The sequence below is a fragment of the Cupressus sempervirens genome, chromosome 4, assembly GCF_028749045.1.
Source record: "Cupressus sempervirens isolate cs-2001-9-10 chromosome 4, ASM2874904v1, whole genome shotgun sequence".
NCBI lineage: Eukaryota > Viridiplantae > Streptophyta > Pinopsida > Cupressales > Cupressaceae > Cupressus > Cupressus sempervirens.
Genome location: NC_143121.1, coordinates 647,338,274 through 647,363,632, shown reverse-complemented (window position 1 = coordinate 647,363,632; position 25,359 = coordinate 647,338,274). Strand labels below are relative to the sequence as shown.

General features: G+C 36.9%; 1 protein-coding gene across 1 annotated transcript in view; it reads right to left on the bottom strand.

Moving 5' to 3' along the window:
- Window positions 1-25,359, bottom strand: part of LOC149562894 (uncharacterized) — a 107,628-nt gene that overhangs the window by 64,694 nt on the left and 17,575 nt on the right. The gene's annotated exons all lie outside the window — the stretch shown is intronic.

The following is a 25,359-nucleotide window of genomic DNA, read 5'->3' as shown; positions in this document are numbered from 1 at the left end:
CTTTGTGAATAAATATCACTAAATAATGAAAGAGTTAATGGTGAACTTCAAAATTTTAGAACTGTCCTATATTCAAGTAGCTTGAGACTACTTCAAAGGTATTTAGAAAAAGATGCAAGATTGGTACCAGATCTTCAACAACATTCTGCAAAAGTATATTGATACCATTGTATTTTGAATTGACAACTTCACTATAGGATGTCTCAGAGCCCTAGACTTCATGGATACCTACGTATGTTGCCATATGAGTCCCATGCCCAAGGACTCCTAAAGCCGCCCAAAGATCCAGTAGCACAAAGAAACTTGAATGGTAAGGAGTTCTTTGATTCACTAGAAAAGAGTTGAGAAGAAGGGCAAGCAAATGGAGGCAACTGATGAGTCTGCCAAGGAAACACAAGATGAACCACTCAGATCCATAACTAAAAGAAGAATTTGGCTGGTTAAAAAGTCAAAAACTACACGCAGCACCTATCAAAGTCGGAGGAAGGCAAGAAATAAAAATGGTACTAACCACAATACTAGAGAGAGACATCAGAAAAAGTAAGTGTCAAAAGATACACTTTGGAAGAGGACACAAAAGATGGTGAGAAAGAAGCTTGATCAGTCATTATCCTGCATGAAAATCATTATTTCATACTTTACAATCCCTGATTTAATTATCAATTTGAGGCTTTCTGACTGAGACAATCAGAGCATTAAAGGTTGCAAATAAAGTTTAAATCCAAAAGTCTGAAGACAAAGTCCAAAAACAACCCTTCAACCTCAGAAAATCAGATTAAATACTTTATAAAATATAATTTGTGCATTAGTACTAAGATCTTATAATGAAAATAGTATTTTAAAATTTGATTTTTTCCTTTAAAAAATCTGGAGACACCTGCAATCTGATGAGTCTGCCAAGGAAACGCAAGATGAACCACTCAGATCCATACCTAAAAGAAGAATTTGGCTGGTTCCAAAGTCAAAAACTACTCACAGCACCTACCAAAGTCGGAGGAAGGCAAGAAATAAAAATGATACTAACCACAATACTAGAGAAAACAGAGACATCAGAAAAAAGGAAGTGTCAAAAGATACACTCTGGAAGAGGACACAAAAGATGGTGAGAAAGAAGCAAGCATGAAAATGAAGCTTGATCAGTCATTGTCCTGCATGAAAATCACTATTTCATACTTTACAATGCCTGATTTAGTTATTGATTTGAGGCTTTCTGACTAAGAAAATCAGAGTGTTAAAGGTTGCAAATAAAGTTTAGATCTGAAAGTCTGAAGACAAAGTCTGAAAATCAAGTCCAAAAACGACCCTTCAAACTCAGAAATTCAGATTAAATACTATATAAAACATAATTTATGCATAGTACTAAGATCTTATAATGAAAATAGTATTTTAAAATTTGATTGGTTCCTTTAAAAAATCTGGACACCTGCAATTTTTTCTTACTTGGCTGCTTCCTCACATAAAGATTCTGATTTCTGAAAGGAGGAATGGATATGTTTACTTGTCCTAGGTCAGATTTGAAGGGGGCAAGCTCTAAAGTTCTCAGAATTCTTTTTCTTTTCAAATCACAGCCCTTGGAGAAATTGTCAGACCTAGGTCTGAGATTTATGAATTTCAGCACCTTAAACTTTTGATTTTCACATCTGATTCTCCAGATAAATCTATAGTGACTTTGTGCCTTAGTTTGCTCAAAAGGAAGGCAATCCCAAAATTTTCTCCGATTTCCTTTAAAATCGCCGATTTATAGGAGGGTAATTTTCAGACTCTAATCTGAGGTTTGAACTTGGCAGCCCTTCTCTTGATACCTTTTCTAAGTGTTGGTTGATGTCAGATATTTTCTGTTTACACCAGGCTTTTAACTGTGTGGACTTCTTTCACCAGCACGTCCCCTTTGCTAATCCTTGACCCTTTCTCCAATCACTTGTTGCCAACAGCATTCTCCTTGGTTGCTCAGCTTCTCTTTGTTTCCTTTTGACCTTAGTCTTTAATCAAACCTTTGTATTGTACTTCCCTCTTGCTGCTTGGTGGGTTTTTTAAGTGTTTGGGTTTTGATCAAAAGATTTTTGCCACTTAAAACCTACGAACCCATGCAAATTAACTTCTATTTAATTTCCTTTAATTTGCATTTAATTTAATTTTCAAAAATTCACCACGTCTTTAAGGGGAAACTCGATGTCTATAGGGGCAACCTCAGCCCTCTTTTAAATCCACCCTCAAACAATAAACAAGTCCTCATTGTGAAAATCTGATGCTCATCGAGACTAATCCATGTTATAATTCACTTGACTCCCCTAGTGAAGATTCGATCCTCATAGGGACATATTAATCCCTTTGAAATTTCATATTACTTGTCCATTCACTCTCTAGAGCGAAAAATTGATCCCTATAGGGACAATCTTGATCCCAAACATATCTTCACTTCATTTTCTCATCATAGTCCTCGAGGGGCAACAAGTGGAAATTTTATGGCTATTGAGTGGACATTCCTTGTTCATAAGGAGAAATTAGGTCCTTCACTCTTCAAGTGGAAATTTTGGCTCCATCAGCGCAAACTGAAAATTCTATAGTCATAGGGACTGGTATTAATTCCATGTCCACAAGGACTTTCCCCTATTAAACTCAAAAAAAATTCTAAGTATCAACCCACTGGAGAAACGCCCCTGATAGAGATAAAGTTGAAATTCCTTATCAATAGGGACTTTCCACTTTAAAAGCATTTCTAAGTATGGCCAGTGGAAAAGCAACCCCTGTAAGGACTTTAAGCTTTTGACCTTGTTCCTCATGTCCTATAGTGGGAATCTGACCGTCCTAGGAGCAAAGGGGATACCTGATTTTTAATTGTTCTTGCTTTCTAGGAGCGGAAATTTGACTGCCATAGGGACCTTTCATCATGACTCAGTGGAAGGTCAATTTCCATAAGGACTCTTGGTCCAAACATGGTGGAAATCCAATCTCTGTAGGATCTTTTCTCTCTACTTGTAGGATTTAATCATTATAGTCAAAATTAAAAAGTAAATGGAGGCTTCAAGACTTCCTTAACAACATTGACCTAGCCAAAACAAACCGACATTTATCAATTTCCAAGTTAATAAAGGATGTTGAAGAGATTACGAGATTAGAACTACATTTATTGTTTGAAGATTTCCTTCCAATATGGTAGCCTTAAATTGATCTAGATATTATGACCACGATGTTTGTGGGATTGATGCTTCAACCGTTGTAAGAGGAGAAGCACAAATCTTAAAATTCTCACTACAAACGAGTTTCATGTGCCCTAAAATTGACCTAGAGTGATGAGTTGGGATTCTCGATAGGGTGACAATCAAGCCCTCATGTGTATTGGTCGCGAAAAGCTTCAAATTACAGCATTTCCATCCTATGATCTATAGTTTATGGTTGTGGCACATTAACCTGGTTATCTAGCTCAACCCCTAAATTGGCAATTATTGTACTTAAAGCTTAGCTATGTGAGTTCATGTGTGGACAAGTCAATGATTTTCGTTTGAAGGCTTTATATTACCTAGTTGATTCACCACTTTTCAGGAGACGACTTGTCATATTTATTTTTCATCCTTGTTTCAAGATTGTAGTTTGTCCACTGTCTCATATCTTGCATAGTCTAATTTCTTATATGTTTAACCATGCTAATAGTCGTCTTGTTTAACAAAACTCATAGCTGTAGTCTTTAATCTTTTTGTGAATTGGTCAAGGATCCCAAGTAATCCAACCCTAGTTTTCTTAAAGATCCAAGGTCATTGGGAGAAAGCTTCTGCAAACTTTTGAAACTTCTCAGACGAATGCAACTGTGATACAAGATGACAACTAACAATTTACAACGATCATAGTAGTCAGTAAAGTTGTTCATAATAATAATCCCAATAGATACGTAATTAGCATCAAACAATACGCTACTATACAATTTCAATACAAAGCGTTCAAAGTTTAAATGGTGGTAGGTTATTGATCAACTATTTCATCTTGGTCTCAATATTAAGAATTTAGGCATTCGGCTTTGGAGTCAAGTTGTTCCATATTGAGTAGTCACTTAGAAAGTGGTTTTGTATGTGTTATTTCAAGTTTTTTAAGTTTCCAAGATGTCTAAATAGTTTTTAATATTTTATATATACTTTGTGTCTAAGTTGTGCTATTTTAGAATAGGGTCTATTTATAGAGTTATTAATTGTAATGTCATCAAAATTCAAAAGAATCAAAAAATAAAATTAAAAAGAAAAATTAGAATGGATTGCATGATCAGCAGTACCCAACACTCTTTCTAAAGAGTTTACATCAAGGAGGGGAGGATATATCCATTCCTCATAGTCAATGAAATGAGATTTAAACAAAACATTTGCTAAATAGAAAATCAACTGGCTATTGGAAGCACGAGAGGCTAGAGGAAATTCAGCAACATCTTGTCAGTCAATGCGATGAGGTCGCAAAATAGTTCTAATGGCAAAACAACTTGTGCCTGTAATCACCCAAAAATGGTCATGTGGACTATGAGCCCCCTTTTTAGCATTTTTCCATAATTTATCTAATGGTTTTTTTTATCAAATCCTCAAAAATCTATTTATTCAATTATAACCTATGGTATGACCACTTTATCCCAAGTTCATATTTAATTAAAAGAACATGTCCCCCTTTTAATTAAATAAAATTCCCCACTCATCTCTTATCCTAAGTGTGCACACATTAAGCATTATTCCTATTTTAGAAATAAAAGAAAAGGCATTTTTGTCTACACATGAATTCACAATTTTCTAGGTGGGAGGGATCTTCTATTTTAAAAATAACTTTAATTCTCCTCCACACATTTCAAACCCTCTCAAAAGTCAACCATTAATTGTGATTGGCTGAGATGCTTGTGCACATGGATCACTCGAGATGTATTCTCCTCCCTTGATTATTCCTATTTTGCCTTTTAATCTCTACCGTCCATTTTTCTTTAAAAAGGAGGGCTCTCTCCTCATTCAAAAAATCTTAGTCTCTCATGCTATTGTTATGCTGCGGGTTTTCTTGGTGATTTGGAGACTTGGAGCATTCTTGTTTTTTTGCATTTTAGCTTAGCTCTCATTCTACTTACATTATGGCATACTATTTATCTTAGTTTCATTTACGCTTTAGCGTAGTTCTCTTTGTTAGCTTGCATTTCATTTAGAATAGCTTGCATTTGCATTGCATTTTATTCTAGATTTTTGGATATTGGCACTCTTGCCTCTACTCTTTGAATCTCTCATTCTATGGTGCACCTTGCAAGTGTTGCATGGTTTAGTTCATTTGAGAGCCACCATCTCATAGCCTTTGCACGTAATAGATAGAGAGACGTCATAGATAGAGAGCTATAAGCCGGCTCTTGAGACTCCCTCTTCCATGGGTTCTCTCAAGAACAATGGTTTATAGAAGTGTGACACTTTTATGCACACAGTGCTAAAAAACAATAAGGCCAAAATCAGTTTGCACGTTGTAGTGGCAGCCATCTCATATCATTTGTGGTCAAAGTGGAGCTTAATAGAATATGTTTAGTAACTTAGGTTTCTTTGCTATTTTAGCCAACTTCTAGATTCTTATTATTAAAGGTCATTGAGGCTCTCTTTTTGAATTGTTTTGATCAGTTTTATTTTTTGTGGTCTATATTTAAATGACTTTTCCTTTTTGTTAAAGCCTTTGTAAACTTTATATATTCATGTGAATAGTTAATACACTAGTGTCAATTTTTTAGAGTTTCAAAATTGATCTACAATGATGATTGCAAATGCAAAAACAAGGACTTGGTCTCAAACCTTTTATATTGTGGTTGGATATGTATGTCCCCAATCACATTTCTTGGTTGTTGGTGAGTGGATATGTTTATCCCCATTCAGAAGGCAATCAAGTGATTAGGAGTGTTTTGTCCCTAGTCACACGAGTTGGTGCTTATGATTGAATGTGGTTGTCCCCAATCCCAATTGTTGTTAGCAAAAGTGTATGTCCTTGTTCATGACCTTAATTCATGTCCCTAACTAAACCTGATGTAATACCTTGGGTAGATTTGTTAGGCTCTATCCTTGGTTTCATGGGTGGATGTGTACATGTCCCTATCCTTGGATGGAAGTACACCAAGCTTAGTGTATGTCCCTACTATTATCATATATCGTTTGGTGAGCTACTGGCTCATGTACTTTCACCCCATGTTTACAGTAAAGAGGGGTGTTGGGAATCAATGTTCACATGGATAGCATCATTCATATGGAATTACATATATTGATATTGAGTATTTGAGAAACAACTTAAAATTAAACTATAATAAGTGTTCGTAGATGAGCTGTTAAAATAACTCACAAATATAGGGGAGTGGTTATAGGAGGTTGAACAACCTTCCTAGAATATAGGTTGTGTAAAACTAACAGATCCCTTAATACTGACTTAACCCTGCAGGTAAACTGGAACCTTGCTTGAAAAACTGGAATCCGCAAAAGAAGTTTCTAAGCGAGTCTCCTTAACAACTTGTTGGCCTACGGATACTTGGGTGATAGGCCAACCATCAACTTGACTCTTGTCTCCCATTAAGGGGACATTACAGTCCTACCCTCCCAAAGAGGGTTTACCTGCAAGCAATGCATCATTGTACCACCACAATCCCAAACATATCATATACAAAACATTGGCTGCTCCTGCTTCTCAACTCTAATACAACTGTCATGTAATCTCAATATCTGGGACAACTCATGGAGGCTCTAAAGTGTTGGTGTAATGATGAAACCCCTGTCCATATCATATTAATAGAGTAACCTTTTGTAAACGCAAGTTATCTTCTTAATGTGAAGAAAACTCCCTCATCCCACACAGTCCATACATATGTCCACCATGTCTTGCTATCATAACCTGGATCAGTAATCAACATGACATCAAACAAGTTCTCCAACCAGTATCAATCCAAGGAAAACACCTCATAACCTGTCTAAATCCAATGGATAAATCTCTGAGTGACCCCATACTGCTCAAGCACTAGGGTAACCGTTTCCATCACAACAAATACTCTATGATCCTGGCTAGGGCAACCACTGAACATATTGGAGGCAAGAAACATAAAGTCACTCATCAACAAAGTTATCACTATCCTATCCAGGGAAATAGGTGATACAACCAAAGTTGAGCTATGAACATCCTCAACACCTGTCGCAGAAAATAATTCACCAAAATCATCAAGACAGTGATCTACAACTAAGTTATTTGTAGGGACCATCCTAGGCTCAGCAACCAACAACGAGAGGTAATAGTCCTAAATATGTTGAAGGTGGAGTTTGGCTTCTTAGGCCACTAACCTGGCATGCCTTGCCTTTTCCAACCAGCCCTCAATCAGTCTGTGTGACAGCTCTATTTCTGCTGCTCCAAAGAGCTGCAAATCAGTCTGGTAAGGTGATGATTTACCATACTCAATTCTTGTATTTTGTGTACCCTTAACAGCAGCATCTATATCAATTATTACCATGTGATCAGAGGCTGCAATGTCCTTGAAAGTTAAAGGTTTATAACTGCTGCTGGAAATCAGAATGTTAGGACTGAATTCTTTTATCATTTTGCATGCTTCACAAGGCCAACAATCATACTCTTAGCTGCCCCACCTTTATGACATAGGAGCATTCCTTGTTCTTGGCAATCTTGCATCAACAAAAATTATGGGATTTTCAGTTCATTGCTGTTGTCCAACTAGATTTCACTCGTGGACATATTATCGAATCTTATTCTGGAATTTCCTGGAGTTTCCAATAGTTTGGCTTTGTTTCTGGCTAGTTATCATTTCTGGAGTCACATGTTCTCCTAGAACAGTTTAAATTGTAATAGCTAGTTGGATTCACTGAAATGCCTCGGAGCAATTCCATGAAGTGTGGACCTGACCCGCACATCATTCTGTGTCTCCTAATCCTATGATTGAGTTTCTTTTAGGCCCAGACATAATGCTATGCATTCACCAAAGGATTTCTCATGCTGAAGCCGACATGGTTCTTGTTTCAGTAATTACCATTTGAGCCGGCCCAAATCTTCTGATTTTCCGGAGTTATTAATTCAGTGTAACAATCATTCTAAGTAGCTCTCAAATTTTCGTTCTTTGGGAGGTTAGCCTGAAGGATGAATTTGGATCTCTATGTGTAATCGGCCATGTATGCCTTCAAATGTAACCGGCATGTTGTTAGGAAAATACAAGGTAAATTCCAGGTTCTCAGGTAGTGCAAAGGCCTGAATGGGCATGTTTTCAGTTCATTGTAGAGTTGACATCGTTTTCTAGTTGTAGCCACAGACTCTTGTTGCACAATCGAGCCAGATCTTTCGGGAACATGCCATTTGTGACTACATCAGATGGTATCAAAGCAAGATTCATTTTTGTAATGGTGATTTTATGGCAGATAATTGTTCCTAAGATTTGCGAAGTCCTGTCAGCTTTTTTATGTGGGGTAGCGAAGTGAGGAACTGGCCCGCAGCTCCAGAGCATTGGTTGCAAGATGGAAAGAAAAAATGCTAGAGGTAGAGCAAGGAGAGATCCAGATCCAGCTGTAATGAATATATTGAGATAGATTGCAATCAAATTGGAAGGTGTTGAAACAACTCAAAGAAGAGGCCAAAACATTGAAGACATGAGTGGAGATGAAAGAGAAATCCCAAAAGAAGATCAACCAGAACTTGATCAGAGGGAAGAAAAACTCTTGAGAGCCTTGACAAATGTAAACAAGAGACCCCATTTCAATCCACCGGATTACTACAGTAAGTTAGATGTTGCTGAGTTCATTGATTGGATTATGGATATGGAGAAACTCTTTGATTTTAAAAGTATAGATGAAGATAAGAAGGTGAAGTGTGCTTGCACAAAGTTAAAAGGACGTGTCATTATGGTGAGACCACCTAGAGATAGATCAACAGAGAAAGGGTAAAGCGAATTTCAAATCTTGGGATAAGATGGTGAATAAGCTAAAAGCTAAGTTTTTGTCGGCAGATTATCAGTTTAATTTGTTCTATAAATTACAGAATCCCAGACAGAACAATTCGAGTGTGAAGGAGTATACAGATGAGTTCTCTATCAAATGGACATCAGATTGGGAAACATTGAGGATGTTAATGAACAAATTGAAAGGTATCTGAATGGTTTGAGGATGTCCATACAAGACGAAATTGAATTGATCAAGATGAGTAGTATTGAAGAATCATATCAGTATGCCTTAAAGGCCAAGGAGAAGTTGAACGGAAGACAGAAAGAAAGGCAAGGCAGGGGATAAAAAGGACGATTCCTACTGGAGTAGTGGCAAAAACAATTGCCAAAATGGAGGACAGAGTTGTTACTGGAATACAGGTCAGACAAAAGATGACAGAAGAATGTTTAAAGGCACTTGTTTCAAGTGTGGAGATCATCAAGCCTTTGAATGCAACAGAAGGGCTGAGAGTAGTAGAAAAATAGCCTTTGTTAAAGAAGAATCTATTAGATTAGTATCCAGGAAGAACAATCAGGCAGAGGTTGGAAAGACCTTGGTAATGAGAAGGACCCTATGTCAATCAGGCAGAGGTTGGAAAGACCTTGGTAATGAGAAGGACCCTATGTCAAAATGAATTGAGTAAGGAACCATTACAGAGGAAGAATTTGTTCTGGACAAGATGCAAGGTGGGAAATAAAGTCCATAAAGTTATCATTGATAGCAGCAGCTCAAATAACCTAGCTTCTAAGAGATGGTGAACAAACTGATATTGCATAGGTTGAAGCACCCTGAGCCCTATCAGGTAGCATGGATGCAAGATGATCACAAGGAAGTGATAAGTGAACAATGTGGGGTTAGACAAAAAATTGGGGATTATCATGATGAGGTTTTGTGTGATATTATGCCTATGGTTGTGTGTCATATCTTGTTGGGTATACCTTGGCAGTATGATAAACAAGCTATACATGATGGTAGGAAGAATGTGCACACAATTGTTGCTAATGGTGTGAAGTAGAATTTGTTACCCCTATAACAACCTCTTAAGAGAGAAGTATGTACTAGTACTAGAATCTATTTGGTGGTGGAAGGGAGTTCTTGGATGGGATGAGGCATGAGAAAGTATGGTTTTCCATAATCCCTAAAAAGATTGGAAGACAAGGAACCGAAATGAGAATATCTGGAGATAAAAAGGTTGTTGATGTTGAAGTATAGCATCAATCGAAGTGATATACTCATTACATTGAGTATTTGTATTCATGATTTATATGAACATTGTTTTATGTCTCATATTATTGATAAGAATATATATACATATATATGTATACACACACACACACACACACATTTATAAATGACTTTACTTAACTAATCGAGCTCTTATAATCAAAAGAGACTATTATGTTATAAAGTTCCTGAATGTAATTGTTTTACCACCACATGATTGTTGATTGAGAAGCAAATTAATTGTATTTGCTTATACACCTATGGTGATCCAATAGGTACATGACCCTATGTGACCTTTGGCCGAGTAGAGTCATGTCTCTACGGGACACGACTTTGTTGTAACTTCTGTCGGATTGATTTTATCATGAGATACCTCATTGATGGTAAATTATCTTTAAGATAAATATCTTATATATATTATATATATTATATATGTAATATTATATATATTATATATGTAATATAATATATATTATATATATTACACATTATATATCTTATATATAATATATATTATATATTAAGCATTATATATTATTATATAATAATATAATAATATATTACATATATGGTTAATATATTAATATTATATATATGCTTAAAGGTGAGTTATAGTTATTTATTAACTAAACGATGATTAACTATAGGGACATCAAGAGACATGTCTCCTCCTCTCATATTTATATGAAATCCAAATCTGCATTTGAAAATCATCAATAACAATGGCTATGATTATACATTTGCAGAAACAATCTTAGTTACGTTAACAGTTGACTGAATATGAAGACATTGTTTCAGATAATGTACCTGATGGATTACCTCTTGCGAGAAAGCATCAATCACTGCATGCACTTGATTCTAGAAGCTCGTTTGCCAAATAAAGCAGCATACTGAATAACACCAGTAGAGAATGACAAGTTGAATAGACAAGGACAAGGTCTGTTGAAAAAAGGATTGATCCAAGAAGGCTTGAATCCTTGTGCAGTACCAATAGTGTTAGCACTTAAGAAGGATGGAAGATGGAGAATGTGTATGGATTCCAAAGCTATAAACAAGATCACAATCAGGTATAGGTTTCCTTTACCTCAAATGTATGATAGAATGGATTGCTTGAGTGGAGCTAAGTATTTCATAAAAATAGATTTGAAGAGTGGATATCATCAAATCAGAATTAAAGAAGGTGATGAATGGAAGACTACATTGAAGACAAATGAAGGATTATATAAGTGGTTGGTAATGCCATTTGGTTTGACTAATGCACAAGTACTTTCATGATGTTGATGAATGAGGTATTGAAGATGTTCTTTGGTAAGTTTGTCATTGTTTATTTGGACGATATTTTGATTTTCAATAAGACCAGAGAAGAACATTCGTTGCATGTGGAGCAAGTTTTGCAAAGATTGAGAGAGGAGTTGCTGATAAACATTAAAAATTGTAGTTTCATGAAGGAAGAACTCGTGTACTTGGGTTTTGTGATTTCTACTGAAGGATTGAAGATGGATCTTGGGAAGGTGAGAGCAACTATTGAATGGACTACACTGGAAAAACTGGAGTGGTGAAATCATTTCATGGACTCACTAGTTTCTACCAGAAGTTCATTAGAAATTTCAGTTCAATATACAGTGCTATGACAGAGACAATGAGAGGAGACTGGAAGAATTTCAAATACACATCAAGAGCAAACAAGAGCTTTGAAATGTTGAAACAAAAGGTGACGGAACACACTGTAATAGCCTTACCAGATTTTAATTAGGTATTTCATGTGGATTGTAATGCTATTCAGAATGCAATTGTAGCAATATATAGTCAAGAAAGTAGACTTGCTGCCTATTTCAATAAGAAGAATGATGCAAAGAGAAAATATTCAATGTATAACCAGGAGTTCTATGTCATAGTTCAAGACTTGAAGAAGTGGAGACATTACTTGTTACCAAAGGAGTTTGTGTTGTATACAGATCACCAAGCTTTGCAGTATTTGAGCAGTCAAGTTGAATCAGAGACCCATCAGATGGGTTGAATTCTTGCAAAGTTATACTTTTGTTTTGGAGCATAGGAGTAGAAAGTCAAATAAGGTTGTCGATGCCTTCAGTAGGAGAAATAATCTGATGACAAAAATGAGGATTCGAGTATTAGGATCTAAAGAGTTGAAAGCATTGTATGAGGAAGATCCTGATTTCTCCGAACCATGGAGAGCTTGTAAAGAACCTATTGTTGCAGATAGGAGCAATTAGATGGATTATTTCATTCATGATGGAATGTTGTTCAAAGGATATCAGTTGTATATACCCCAGAGTTCCCTGAGGGACAGCCTGATCAAGGAAAAGCATAGTGCAGGATTAGCAGGACACTTTGGCTGAAATGTCCCTTTTCTGATTTTTCATGATATTTCCAACCTCTAATCAGATCTTTAAAATCAAACAACTGCTATCACAAAGATCCACCAAATTCCTTAAGAAACCCCAAATCGGGTATGCCAGAAATTGTGCCAAAAGCTTCACAGCTTCACCAATTACTAATAAATCTGAAAATGGAAATTTTTACAGAACTTTCAGTAGCATAACAGCCTACAAATTGACATTTCCAGATCCGTATAGCCTTTACACAACAGCTCAAAAATGTAGGACCAAAACTATGCTCATCGGGCTCCCGAAATAGCACAAAATATGCCCGGAAACACCACAAGAAAACTAATAATCTATCTCAGAAGTTTAATCACGTCCCAATATATATATTCAGATCTATTTTAATAGCTTAAAGTCTAAAATACAGCAGCAACCAAAACTGATATGAAATACTCAACCGGAAACACCAAACTCTTACAAAAATACACCCGGAAACTCACAAATCTGCACTGTTCAGCACAAAGGCAAACTCTGTATGAGCATGCACATGGAATGGCTTCAAACTCCCGTCCTTAGCCTTCCTGGAAACCTGCAAACTCCCGTTCTTGGGTCTCCCTGGAAACCTGCAAACTCCCGTTCTTGGGTCTCCTTCTCCACAGGTTTGGCAGCCTCTGAAGAATAACAAAGAATGAGTGAAAATCAAGTCTGGAATCCCCCCAAAATGCCTCCAAACCTCTTTAAAAAGGGCATAACTGTAACTCACGTCCAAGAGAGGTTAATGAAACATATTTTAATAATAATTATCATTTATTAGTCCAACGGTTTCCAAAGATTAACTCCCTTTTTCCGAAACTTCACTTTCTTGGGCCTGCCTGTCTTAGCAAAGATTATTATTTTTTAATTATTTGAAAAGGGGACATGACAAGTCCTCCCCTCCCAAACATTGCTTGTCCTCAAGCAATGGCTGAACAATAAACCAATCAATCCTCCTGGATCCCAAATGTAGTCATGAACTATACTACTACCAATTAACACAGACTCCTGCAAGATCCTCTGCAATATGACCAAGAGGAATCCATAATCAAACTGGCAATTATAGCTCAACCAAACTCCAAAATCACCATTACCACAGTCAAAAACCCATGAGACACAAACTCTTAGAATATCAAAACCCAAGTAAAGTGGACTACCAACATAGTAAATACCATCAATGCATTCCACTGGCCTATATGGAATGTACAATCCAACTCTGCAACAATGGTGAATGCTCTCAAATGAAACTATACCAAGTATGGAGAATCCACACACTATACAACTCCTGCAGTCAACACAACTCTGTAGATCATTGGCCACTGTCTCATAACCATAACTCCCATGCACCCCTGATGGTGAAAAGCCATCACAAGATAAACAACAAGAAATGGAACCCAAACCAAATTTTCCTGCCATCAACTCCTCAGCATAAGGATCAATTGTTAACTGATGTACATACCTTGCAATATAATGTTGATTAAAAAAACCAACCTCAGTCAACAAATCACCATGAACAAGTGATACAACCCACTGTGACTGATCACTAGCTAAGTCAGGAGATGTCATAGCCAAAGGAGTAGAATCAATAACAACACTTGCTGAAGCATCACTCCAAAACTCCTGCTCTAAGTCATGTATTATCAAGCTATCAACTACAAAACCTGTCGCCATGTCGTGCCCATCACAACTCTCATCTCGAGGCATCAAACTATTCCATAATTGATGATAAGCACTAGGAACCAAAGTACATCTCTGTATCATAATCTCATCAACATGGTCATCAAAGGTAAATTGATGAGCGTACCTCACAGTGTAATGCCGATAGAATGCGCCAATCTCAGTCAGTGGCTCAGACTGTAATCCAGATGAAACTAACTGCAATTGATCATCAACCATGTTGGAACTGACTACTACCTCCAAAGATATCACCAAGGGAGTAGTATTACTATCAGGAACCATGCCAACTGTCGACTCACCAACATCACACATGACCTTTGATACATCTCTAGTCTCTGTGCCTTCAGTACTAGAGGCCACCACCCTGTCAGGCATACAATAATCTGCTACAATACCCAACTCAACTAAACCTGACTCTAGTGGGAATGAACCTGATATGCCAATGTTAGTATCAAGGATGGATGCATCCCCATCTCCATTGTCTCTAACAATCTCAGTCATGGACATCCTCGAATCACCAAACACCATAGCTTGTGACTGTATAGAATCAGATAAAGACTGTAGTCGCTCTAACTCCATGGTCACCTTAGCCAAATGAAACTGTGACTCCTTGAAAGCCAACTGTGTACTCTCAAGAATCTCAAAAGTCACCTCAAGCTGCTCAGTAAGCTCACTCACCTCATCTTCCTTGGCCAACAATGCATCATATGTTGTACTACCCCACTCCATAAGATAATCTCTATCAGCTACCAACTGCATATAATTCTGTCTCAAAATCTGAATAGCCTCCCATAAAGAGTGGATCTCTGTCAAGGAAAGATAACTTCCTTCCTGCTCACCACTAGTAGGAGAACCCCATCCATAAACTGCTAATAATTGACGAGTAGCATCAAAATGTTGGCAAGTGATAGCAATGTCTCGGTCACTAACTCTCAACTGATTAGACACATGATGGCATTGGCTTGACTGTCTCCTACAAACCTCCTTTGATGCACTGTCTAAAGGAGTATCCTCAAAGTTACTAGTCTCTAGAGTATTACCATCCATGTCCTGTGAATCAACTCTAAAGCTCATATCAACATACAGAGTATCAAAATTTGTAGCACTGCTGTCCAACTCCTCTGTACCCAAAGAAACTAAGTCTTCAAAATTGCCCACTACATCCTCCTGGATGTCATCGATGCCAATATGATCCTGGGACTCATCTGTACACACTGCCAAATATGAAAGATCATCAACACATTCCAGCAAGTATGGTCGACTGGATATATGAACAAAGCCCAACACCGGTGTATAAAAACTAATACCAACATCAGACAAGATACTGGCACAAGAAAAGACAACACCGTGTAATCTGCTAATCAAATCCATGATAGCACCCAAACAAACACTGCGACCAAAAAGTGTTAAAGATCTCCAGTCAACTGAATCCCAAACACCAATATAACAATCTCGTGTCCATATCCGTAAACTAGAATCAACTGGTAACTCAAGCAAACTCCTCACCTGAGTAATATGACCAATACCAACTAACTCCACATACCTGTCATGATAAGGTAATGAAGTCACAATACTATCTTCACTCACCTTCAGCTGGCGGGATAAATCATGTGAAGTACTACCTGCCTCAACCTCATGTGATGAAGCATCTAACTGCGCCTGGTACTCTTTCTCAGCAAATTCATGAATGCTCAATGTCTGCTCATCTCTACTAGGTATCTCACCATCCTGCACAACAACATCCTCATAATCATCATCTGAACCCACTACACTGTAGTCACTGCCTGTTGTAACTATACCATCCTGAATACCTGTGGCATCACCCTTTGACAACCTATAAACAATTGTCTCAATTTGAGTATCAAGTTGACCGTTACTATCAATCTGTGTAATATCCTTTCCCACCACCTCCTGTGGCAGAGTAGAATCTGAGACCTCTACCTGGCTATCAGCTAGTTTCTCAAACTCCTCATGCAATTTCTTGGAAATTGTGTCATCTGTCCTGTGAGAAAATCTGCCAAATAGAAATCCAGTCAACTTATCCACCTTAGCTGGGTCAGATAACATGTCATTTATACGGTGGTGCTCAACCAACTGTTTAGACATGTCATGGCTTATTTTCATAAGTTTATCTCGAATGTCTAAATAACCATCCTTTCTATTATTTTGACTCTGGCTATCAATTGTCCAAGATTGTTCCCTCTGAGACTCTGTACTATACCTGTCCATTCTGGATAAAGTAGAGTGTAACCCCAATAGGATATAACTTCTTCAAACACCAAGAACTAACATGCAAATGATTAGAAGTAGCATGCAACCATAGATTTGGACATGCAACTGATTAGAAGCAACATGCAACCACCAAATTATGACATGCAAGATCTGGGTAGTTGTCAAAACTGAAATGCAAACTTCTACAACCACCAAATTCACCAAGAACTAACATGCAAATGATTATAAGTAGCATGAAACTATAGATTTGGACATGCAACTGATTAGAAGCATGCAACCACCAAATTATGACATGCAAGATCTGGGTACTTGTCAAAACTGAAATGCAAACTTCTACAACCACCAAATTCACCAAGAACTAATATGAAAATGATTAGAAGTAGCATGCAACCATAAATTTTGACATGCAACTGATTAGAAGCAACATGCAATCATAGATTATGACATGCAAGATTTGGGTAGTTCTCAAAACTGAAATGCAAGATCTGGGTAGTTGTCAAAACTGACCTGCAACTTCTACAAACCCTCAGGCTGGCAAGATCATGGCTCTGATACCACTGAAATGTCCCTTTTCTGATTTTTCATGATATTTCCAACCTCTAATCAGATCTTTAAAATCAAACAACTGCTATCACAAAGATCCACCAAATTCCTTAAGAAACCCCAAATCGGGTATGCCAGAAATTGTGCCAAAAGCTTCACAGCTTCACCAATTACTAATAAATCTGAAAATGGAAATTTTTACAGAACTTTCAGTAGCATAACAGCCTACAAATTGACATTTCCAGATCCGTATAGCCTTTACACAACAGCTCAAAAATGTAGGACCAAAACTATGCTCATCGGGCTCCCGAAATAGCACAAAATATGCCCGGAAACACCACAAGAAAACTAATAATCTATCTCAGAAGTTTAATCACGTCCCAATATATATATTCAGATCTATTTTAATAGCTTAAAGTCTAAAATACAGCAGCAACCAAAACTGATATGAAATACTCAACCGGAAACACCAAACTCTTACAAAAATACACCCGGAAACTCACAAATCTGCACTGTTCAGCACAAAGGCAAACTCTGTATGAGCATGCACATGGAATGGCTTCAAACTCCCGTCCTTAGCCTTCCTGGAAACCTGCAAACTCCCGTTCTTGGGTCTCCCTGGAAACCTGCAAACTCCCGTTCTTGGGTCTCCTTCTCCACAGGTTTGGCAGCCTCTGAAGAATAACAAAGAATGAGTGAAAATCAAGTCTGGAATCCCCCCAAAATGCCTCCAAACCTCTTTAAAAAGGGCATAACTGTAACTCACGTCCAAGAGAGGTTAATGAAACATATTTTAATAATAATTATCATTTATTAGTCCAACGGTTTCCAAAGATTAACTCCCTTTTTCCGAAACTTCACTTTCTTGGGCCTGCCTGTCTTAGCAAAGATTATTATTTTTTAATTATTTGAAAAGGGGACATGACATTGGCATTGACAAGACAATGGCTTTAGTAAATGAGAATTACCTTTGGCCTCAAATTCATAAGGACATTAGTTAATTTGTTCAAAATTGAAGAGCTTGTCAAGTTACAAAAGGAAGTAGTCAGAATACCAGATCGTATCAGCCATTGAGAGTTTTGAGGAGGCCTTGGGAAGAAATAAGCATGGATTTTGTGCTACATAAGCATATGGCTATTGAAGATGCAAAGAGGTAGTGATTCCACATTTGTGGTAGTTGATAGATTTTTTAAGATATCACATTTCATACCTTGTAAGAAAACAATGGATGCAGTGCATGTAGCAGATTTATTTTTCCAAGAAGTTGTCAAATTGTATGGATTACCTAGGAGCATAGTTTCGGATAGAGACACCAAGTTTGTCAGTTATTTCAAGAATACGCTTTGGAAAAAGGTGAAGACAGATTTGAAATTCAGTTCTATTTTTCATCTGCAGACGGATGGAAAAACAGAGGTTGTAAGCAAGAATTTAGGAAATTTGCTAATATGCTTAGTTGGAGGTAAAACTAGAAGCTAGGATCTAGTTCTCGCACAAGCAGAATTTTCTTGCAACAACTCGGTAAACAGGAGCACAAGAAAATAACAACATTTGAGATTGCTACTAGAAGCCCTAAAGGTATATCAAAGTTGAGGGTCATCAGTCATGAAAATAAGAGAAGTGCAAAAGCGGAAGAATTTGCAAATCACAAGAAGTTATTACATGATCAGGTAAAACAACATTTGGAAAACATGAATAGTAAGTATAAGGAAAAGGCAGATGAGAAAAGGAGGCACAAAGATATTAAAGTGATGAAGTGATGATTTGTCTGAGGAAGGAAAGATACCCGGTAAGCACATACAATAAGCTGAAAATAAGGAAGTTCGGACTTTATAGGATCTTGAGGAGATAGATTCAGAAAAGGCTTACAAAGTGGAGTTATCAGATGTATTGGGTATCACCTATATTTAATATTGTAGACCTGCATTAGTATCATGAAACAGAGTGTAGTGAAGATAGTATTCCGGAGATAGAAAAGCAAACACCACAGAGGACAGAACGGGACCAAACTGAGGAGATTTTGGATAGCAGAATTGGACACAACACCTGGCCATCAGCACTATAGAGAATACCTTGTGAAATTGACCCAAGACCCGACCGTCAACAAAGTAAGATGCTCCATTTTCAACCCACCCCATATGTGTAATGCAGGAGCATCCATGGTTCGTGGAAATCTTGCATCAACCAAAAAAAATTTTGTGGTGGAGCCAAATTTCACTTGTAGACATATTCTCGAATCTTGTTCTAGAATTTCCAATAGTTTGGCTTTGTTTCCAGCAAGTTATCATTTCCAGAGTCATTCATTCTCCTAGCGCAGTTTGAATTGTAACAGCTCATTGGATTCACTAGAACACGTTATGCTATACATTCACCAAAGGATTTCTCATGTTGAAGCTGACATGGTTCTTGTTTTGGTAATTACCATTAGAGCCAACCGAATATCCTGATTTTTCTAAGGGTATTTAATTCAATCCAGAAATCATTCTAAGTAGCTCTCAGAATTTCGGTCTTTAAGAAGTTAGCCTCTAGGATGAATATGGATATCTACTGTAATCGAGAATATGTGCCTTTGAATGTAAACTGCCATGTCACTGGACAAATACAATGTAAATTCTTGGTTTTGAGATAATGCAAAGGCTTAAATGTGCATGTTATTGATTCATTGTTGAGTTGTTTCCTACTTCTTGTAGTAGATTTGACTCTTGTTGAATGGTCTAACTAGTTCTTTCAAGAGCCCGCCAGCCATGATTGTGTCATTTTAGAAGCTTGCATTAGTGCCTTAAGCACAATGTGTTTAGTATTTGCCCATGTGAGTAAACTCTAGCTCCATCTTGTTGAAGTCTTCGACATACCTCCCAAGAGACTTCAACAATTGTACCCCAGTACAACATTTGTACCTCCACCAATGCAAGCCGCATGATAATCATTTGTGAAGGAATGATCACCTAAAGCAATGGATAGTTGTAGTAACCTTTCAGTGCAACCTATTCTGGAACCATCTGCTAGCATAACAATGAATCCATCAAAACTCTCTACTTCCAACCTCGTATTGATCGCAAAGCTCTCAATAACGATGTTCCTTCACAATTCCCTCCATTGTGAATGGTTGATAACTAGGAACACCAAATGTAGTGGCAATGGTATCCCCTACCACATCACATGGCACCGCAACCTCATTATTATGGCTCTCAGAATCTATATCTACAATATGCTCATCCTCGAAATCTGAATATACCTCAACAAGATATGTTTTTCCTTTCCCAAGGACTATGTGTCCCAAATGGCTCCTTGCATGTGAAACATAACTTCCTCCTCAACTCATTTTGGGACTCCTATTCTAACCTGGGAAGTGGAGGTGGTGTACTCTTGGTCTATTTAGAGGGCCTCTAAGATGACTATGTACTCCTAGAGGACTTCTTATCCTGATGATAAGAAGATAGTAGTGGTGATGTATCAAGTCCAATCGTCATTCCAATGGCCTCATTAAGGGTCGTTGGCCTAAATGCTTAGACCAAACCCTTAAGTCTCTCCTGCAACCCTCTATAAAGAACATCAAAACACGCCTCTAAGGCTTCTCGAGTACTACAACTGCCACATGCTAAAACTCATTAACACATCTCCACATGACTTATATGCCTCATCAGAGCTAGATCCTTGTAGTATAACTCCACATTCTTCATGCCAAACCTAGCAACGAGCCTCTTTGTGAAATTTGTGTGAGTATACAATACCATGGTTCAATGTCACCAAGTTGTTGTGCCACCAATTGTAAGCAACCCCCTTGAAGTGCAATATTGCAAGTTGAATCGCCCTTTGCCCGGCTTAAGTGACAAGTAGATGTCCAACTTGTGCACCCAAGCTTGTGCACTTATTCTCTCACTGCCTCAAATAGGGCCAAAAGTGATCTATTTACCATGTTGAACATCACCTATGTCTATTGAATTTCTTATACCCAATTCCAATTGTGCATGTGCTACCCTGCGAGTGTAATATCAGTGAGCCCTCTACCCAGATGCATAGAAATGTTCGCCAATGCCAAAAGTTGGAAGGCTCATTGCTTTGAAACCATTGAAAGGTCCCTTGATATTGACCCAGCCGTACAAGTGAACTGGAAACTCGCTAGAAATAATTGGAATCCACGCAAGAAGTCCCAAGGTGAGTCCCCTTTACAGCTCATTGGCCTTCAAGAACTCACGTGATAGGCCAACCATCAACTCATCTCTAGTTTCCTAAAAAGGGTAATGACAAAAACAACTATATATGTATTGAACGAATTTGAAAGAGATAGGAGAAGACAATAACATAATATTTTATTTTTTGATTGTTTAGTTTCACAATCTTTCCCTGTATTTCTAATAATGTGGAGCCCAAGAATATCTAAATTTCTGCCTAGATTTGTACATGGAGCCTCAAACCCCTCTAATTCCACCCAGACTTGAGTTGGCACCCAAAAACATGCATTTTTCCACATTGCATTGTGAAGGAGCCCGAACACATGAGGATTTTTGCTTGTAAATTGGGGTTTTGAGCCCAATCAAGGTGTAATGTCTTCCCTCCAAAGTAAAAAAACATGGCAATTCCTATGCAAACCCAAAGGCACATCAGCATTGAAAGGGGAAATAAACAAATATGTTTATTAACGCTTTAAATTTAATAACAAATTCTAGTTGGCCTTGTGGAAGTCATGACCTTTGGTGTAAATGCATATATAAGGAGGATCAAATGCTTCATTTCAACCATCAAACTTTCTTAAAGTAATATAAACAAAAAGCAGAACAGACCTTGAAGGTGCAAATCTTAGAGGAAAAGTGCAAGTTTGATGAAGGGATATCAGACTTAAGCTGGGAATTAATAATCCAAATCTCACAAGACTCCAACCAGCTTTGGTGCAACATCAGATTTACAATTATGAAGCCAAAACTTAGCTCCTTGCTAAGTGTTTTACAAAGGGGAATTCAATTCTGATTTATGTTTTACACTAGAAGTCAAGATTAACATTAAATCAAAAGATTGGTTGCTTTTAGGGAATGTACAACAGGAATCAAGTGAATGGCAATAAGAAGTTACAAGTCCTTCATATAAAATCTCAAGTAGTTCATCCTAGATCTTAAGTAATAGAGTTTAATTTGCATTTGGGGACATATGGATGTGTGCAGTTTGAGAAACAAGTGTGAAAGAATGTATATATGACCATTGTTTTCTTGTTTTGCAAGTAAATGAAGATGTTCAAGATCAACAAGGATCTGTTGGAACTTCAAGACTACATTGATGAAGAGACTCAAGTTAAGGATAGAAGCGGAAATCTAAAGCACAAATGCCCAAGACTTCGACAATGCAAGTCCAATATGAAGACATCAAGAGCAAGCAATTTAAGGCAATCACATCAAGATCAATTCGGAGCATCAACAATTTGTAAGACATTCATTTAGCTAGAAAAGAGATTTGAAGTTGGGAATCAAAAGTGAAAATGAAAATCAAGATTCAATCAAAGCCAGAGTAACAAGTCAAGGACTATCTCAAGTACAAGCAATTTCAAAGACACCTCAATGAGGATATGTACAAGACAAGGAGGATGAAAAACTAGAGTTCAAACAAGATAAGCATGTTGAGTTGGCAAGCCTTCATTTCCACTAATCAAGTTTTCACATGTACATGTCGATTGCATTTAATGTTTTGCCACAATGAATTTTCTTATTGGTCAGTCCACAAATGGACATGTATTTAAATGACAATGTAATTTTCTCATTGAACCACAAATTGATGCCTTCTTATAATTAGACAAGCATTTAATGCTTTATGGTGGTAGTTACACCATTAAGGTTATGTTGGTACAATCTTGGCTATTAATCTCAATTCAATCTGGGTCGTCTGTTGTACTTGGAACCTCTACATAAGAGATGCTCAAATCATTGAAGAAAATTTTACTATAATACTAACAAAGTAATTGCAGATTTACTGTTGTTATCATGGTGAATTACTTGTGTTATTTTGGAGCATTGCATTGTTTCTACGCCTCCTCACTTAGAGTGGAAATTAATTTGTGTTGAATAGAATTAGTTGAGTAGACGAATGGAAGGTATTGGTGGTCAATGAATCATGGTGACACTTATGTTCATACCTTTTGGTACTTGTTGATTGGAAGTAACACTGCAAGATTGATCTAAACTCGTTGACTTCAAATGAGAAGGTGTAAGAGTTAGATGTTGAGTGCGATCATGCCAGCGTTAATACACCGGTGCTAATTTTAGGTATTTGAATGAATATAGCAATATGAAAATCATCCATGCATCCCTAGAAGATAGCACCTTCCTATGCATAGTTTTTTAAGTTGGCAAAGCAAGGATTCGTTTAGTTTAGCATCATCACAAATAGTCTCTTGTATCGATCGAGTTAGAAATAGAGATAGCTTAGATTCCAAAACTCTATTTCTTTTTGCACTTTGTTCATTAGAAGTAGTTAAATAGCTTACATTGTCAAATCATTCGTATATTCGAAGTTGATAGACTGTCCATTGAATGAATAGTGTAAGTCCCCATATGGTTACCAACAAACCATATCGTAAAAATGAGGTGTTCCTAATGGAAAGCAGCAAGTATGCTATGTAATGCTTAGGTCACTTCACTTGATGACACAATATCTTATTGTTTAGCATTTAAAGTTTACTTCTTCGAGAGAAGATTGGATATTTAATGTTTCATATTGGAATACTAAGTGTTTGTTCTGCATGTTGAAGTGGTCACAAACTCACATCAATAGATTAAATAAGGTAATAATAAAGATGGAATCCACAATACCTTTCCTTGTTGTCTCAATAGGACTGAGTCTAGGGTAACAAAATATGACAGTGAAAATCCTTTGGGAACACAACTCGGTCTATATCCCTTAGATTTATTGCTAACAAGATATTATGACACAATATCCTATATTGTTTAGCATTTGACATTTCCTTGTTCAAGAGGGGCATGGATATTTGGTGTCTCGTGTTGGAATACTAAGTGTTCTATCTTGCATGTTGAAGTGGTCACAAAATTCACATCAACGGGTCATTATATAAAGTTATAATTAAGATGGAATTCACAATACCTTTCCTCGTTGCCTCAATAGGATTGAGCTTAGGGTAACAAAATATGACAGCAAAAATCCTTTGGGAACACAACTCTGTCTATATCCCTTAGATTTATTACTAACAAGACATTACAACACTTATATCTTGCCTCCTTTCCTACTGGTGTGTTCTCCCAAGCTTGCAAGGCACTAAAGTTATTGTGTAAAGTCTAAAGCATTGAACAAAAGTGGAGTTGCTAGGGTGGTAGCACTTAAACAAGTTCTAATAGTTGGTGCTGGGTGGGATGGAAGATTGAAACGTGAAGATGCTTTGTTTGGAACGTCAAGTGTGCTTGGATGTTGGATCCTACCTTAGATGCATTGACATCATCATGGCAAGTGGTTCTCTAGATGTGATTTATTTGATGATATCCTCAAGCATTATATTTTGGTGTTGTCTTTTGGCATCCCTCTAGATTGTTATGTTTAGTTGGCTATTTATATTTTTATTGTATTAACTTTTAGCATTCCACAAGCAGGAAAGCCCCCTCTAATATTGTCTTAATAAATGTAAATCATTAACTAGATTAATTTTTAGTTAAAGGAAAGGTAACAAATTAGTACATACACTATTGGCTTGGTAGGGATATTTATCCTAAGAGATTCATCCTCAATCAAACCTCCATCATATCCAAACCCCTCCTTTACAAATCTCTAGCTTCAACAAATAGGCCTTTTAGTAGATATACCATCAAGCACAACAATAACATATATTCAGCAAGATTTAAAATAGAAATTACAAAGATTTGTTCTTTTTAGTCTAAGCTATACCTAATCAAGAATTATTTCCTCGTTTAAGATAAGTTTTTTCTATTAAAAACTTGTTTCTCTTTAGGATAAGTTATTCCTAATTTGGGCATCACATCATCATATGAAAAAATATTTTCATGTCCATTGTATGTTATAAAATGTTAATTTTGATTGAAATTTCATTTGCCATCGTATGGAGAAATACATATTTATCTGATAAAAATATGAATGTCTTAATCAACTTGATAGCAAGAATTTTACAAAACTAAATAAACACTAAATTCTTTGTAAAGAAAAATAAAACAAAAACTGTAAAGAAAAATCAAAAAAATCTCCAGTACAATGAATGTAATCATAAAATTTGTTTAAATAAGCATATCCTCCATTTACCTAGTTTTTAGCCATATGTCCAAATTCCACAAGCATAAAAAATTTCTGTTTTGTTTTACTTAAAAATTGCACTTTATACACCACTGGAGTTTCATCATTCAATCATGTTAGGTCTAACATATTTCCCGTAA